Below are 3,608 nucleotides of genomic sequence, written 5' to 3' on the forward strand. Positions count from 1 at the left end.
ACGCCATCCTAGATTGCTATGCCAAGACTGTTTCACTAGTGATGCCAGGGTTGCCGAGGTTGGAGTGGAAGGGTTCCACAGTGGATACTCCTAGTAGGGTTATTTCTTTCTTGAAGGCTCGGCGCATGGTCGAAAAGGGGTGTTTGGCCTACCTAGCTTATGCTCGAGACACCACTGCAGAGTCTCCGACGATTGATTCGGTCCCCGTAGTCCGAGAGTTCGCCGATGTATTTCCTTATGATCTTCCTGGCATGCCACCAAATCGTGATATTGACTTCTATATCGATTTGGCTCCAGGCACCCAGCCTATGTCTATCCCACCGTACCGCATGGCTCCTAAGGAGTTGAAGGAGCTGAAGGAGCGGCTTGAGGAGTTTTTAGAAAAGGGGTTATTAGACCCAGTGTATCGCCTTGGGGTGCACCGATGTTATTCGCGAAGAAGAAAGATGGGACTATGCGGATGTGCATTGACTGCCGCCAGCTGAACAAGGTCACCATCAAGAACAATTATCCGTTGCCTCGTATCGATGATTTGTTAGACCAGTTGCAGGGTGCGAAGGTGTTCTCTAAGATAGAATTGAAGTCGGGGTACCATCAGCTGAAGATTCGGGACTCGGATGTTCCGAAGACTGCATTCCGGACTAGATATGGCCATTATGAGTTTCTGGTGATGTCCTTTGGCTTGACTAGTGCCCCAGCAACATTTATGGATTTGATGAACAGGGTGTTCAGGCCTTATATTGATTCCTTTGTCATCGTCTTTATTGATGACATCTTGATATACTCACGGAGCCTGGGGGAGCACGAGCAGCATCTGAGAGTAGTGCTCCAGACCTTGCGAGAGCAGAAGCTATATGCTAAGTTCTCCAAGTGTGAGTTTTGGCTAGAGTCTGTGGCATTCTTGGGGCATATTGTGTTAGGAGAGGGTATTAAGGTTGACCCCAAGAAGATTGAGGCAGTTCAGAGTTGGCCACGCCCCACCTTAGTGACCGAGATCAGGAGTTTCCTGGGGTTAGCAGGTTATTACCGGCGGTTCCTGCAGGGCTTTTCATCTATTGCATCACCTCTAACTAGATTGACTCATAAGGGTGCTCCTTTCCATTGGTCCGATGATTGCGAGGCGAGCTTCCAGAAGCTCAAGACAGCCTTGACTACAGCACCAGTCCTTGTGTTGCCTTCCGGTTCAGGGATGTATACAGTGTATTGTGACGCTTCGCGCGTTGGCTTGGGTTGTGTATTGATGCAGGAGGGGCGAGTTATTGCATATGCCTCCCATCAGCTGAAGATTCATGAGAAAAACTATCTTGTCCACGATCTGGAGTTGGCAGCGATTGTTCATGCTCTTAAGATATGGAGGCACTACCTGTACGGGGCTTCATGTGAGGTTTATACCGATCATCGCAGCTTGCAGCATTTGTTCAAGCAGAGGGATCTTAATTTGAGGCAGCGCAGGTAGCTTGAGTTACTAAAGGATTATGACATCACCATTCTTTATCATCCGGGCAAGGCGAACGTGGTTGCGAATGCCTTGAGCAGAAAGGCGGAGAGTATGGGTAGCTTGGCATTTATTCCAGCAGCGGAGAGACCACTAGCTTTGGACATTCAGTCCTTGGCTAACAGGCTTGTGAGGTTAGACATTTCGTAGCCCCGCCGGGTTCTTGCATGTATGGTAGCTCAGTCTTCATTACTGGGGGAGATAAAGGCCCGACAGTTCGATGATCCACATTTGGCGGTCCTTAGAGAGACGGTGCTTCAGGGGGGTGCCAAGGAGGTTTCTATTGGCGAGGATGGTGTTTTGCGACTCCAGGGTCGTCTATGTGTTCCTAATGTTGATGGTCTGAGGAAGAGGATCCTAGAGGAGGCACACAGTCCACGGTATTCTATTCACCCGGGAGCTACGAAGATGTATCGTGACTTGAGGTAGCATTACTGGTGGCGGAGGATGAAGAAAGACAAAGTGGAGTATGTGGCTAAGTGTTTGAATTGCCAGCAGGTCAAGTATGAACATCAGAGGCCAGGTGGCCTACTTCAGCAGATGCCTATACCAGAGTGGAAGCGGGAACGCATTACCATGGATTTCGTAGTGGGGTTGCCGCGGACCTTGCGGAAGATTGATTCAGTATGGGTATCGTTGATAGGTTGACCAAGTTGGCCCACTTCATTCCGGTGGCTACTATTTATACAGCTGAGAGGTATGCTCAGATTTATATTCGGGAGATAGTCCGATTGCACGGCGTGCCGGTTTCCATCATATCAAACAGAGGCCCTCAGTTAACTTCACATTTCTGGAGAGCCGTTCAAAGTGAGTTGGGGACCCGTGTAGAGCTTAGCACAGCATTCCATCCTCAGACCGACGGGCAGTCGGAGCAGACAGTTCAGATTTTAGAGGATATGCTTAGAGCATGTGTGATTGACTTTGGAGGGCAGTGGGATTAGTTCTTGCCCTTGGCGGAGTTTGCATATAATAACAGCTATCAGTCTAGCATTGAGATGGCTCCATATGAGGCTCTATATGGTCGTCGTTGTCGTTCTCCTATCGGATGGTTCGAGCCTAGTGAGGCTAAGTTGTATGGTACAGACTTGGTACAGGATGCCCTGGATAAGGTGAAGTTGATTCAGGAGAGGCTTCGCACAGCTCAGTCCAGACAGAAGAGTTACGCGGATCAGAAGGCGCGTGATGTATCATTTATGGTTGGCGAGAAGGTCCTCTTGAATGTCTCGCCCATGAAGGGCATTATGAGGTTTGGGAAGAAGGGCAAGTTGAGTCCAAGGTTTATTGGCCCTTTCGAGGTGTTGAGGAGGTCGCCTATGAGCTTGCTCTACCACCCAGATTATCGGGAGTTCATCAAGTTTTTCATGTGTCGATGCTTCGGAAGTATCATGCCGACTTTTCCCATGTGTTAGACTTCAGTACTATTCAGCTGGATGAGAGCTTGGGCTATGAGGAGGAGCCAGTTGCTATTATTGATAGGCAGGATCGCTAGTTGAGATCCAAGAGGATTTCTGCGGTAAAGGTCCAGTGGAGAGGCCAACCAGTCGAGGAGGCGACCTGGGAGTCCGAGGAGGACATGCGGAGCAGATATCCCCATTTATTCAGCAGCCCAGGTACTTTTCTACGTCCGTTCGAGGACGAACGTTTGTTTAAGAGGTGGAGAATGTAACGACCCGCCTGGTCATTTTGCCTTTTTGAACCCCGTTCCCTCAAATAAAACTCCTCGTGCTTGCTTTAGCTAATTTACGACTTGCTGGGACGGTTGGTTCGAAATTTGGAAGAGTTTCAGGTGAAATATGCCCATTTGATTCCTTAGGATTTTCTTAAAAGACTAAGTTTGACTTTGGTCAACATTTTGAGCAAACGGACCCGGATTCGTATTTTGACGTTCCCGGAGGGTCCGTAGGAAAATATGGGACCTGGGCGTATGCCCGGAATCGAATTTCGAGGTCCCTAGCCCGAGTAGTGAATTTTTATTAGAAATTGTTAATTTGAAGTCTTAAGGATTTAAAGAAACTAAGTAATCATTGATTTCCTAGGTATCGGGCTCGTATTTTAGTTCTGAATCCTGGTACAGGTCCGAAATATCATTTAAGACTTGCCCGTAAAATTTGGG

Source organism: Nicotiana attenuata, chromosome 7 (genome assembly GCF_001879085.1).
Source record: "Nicotiana attenuata strain UT chromosome 7, NIATTr2, whole genome shotgun sequence".
Classification (NCBI taxonomy): Eukaryota; Viridiplantae; Streptophyta; class Magnoliopsida; order Solanales; family Solanaceae; genus Nicotiana; species Nicotiana attenuata.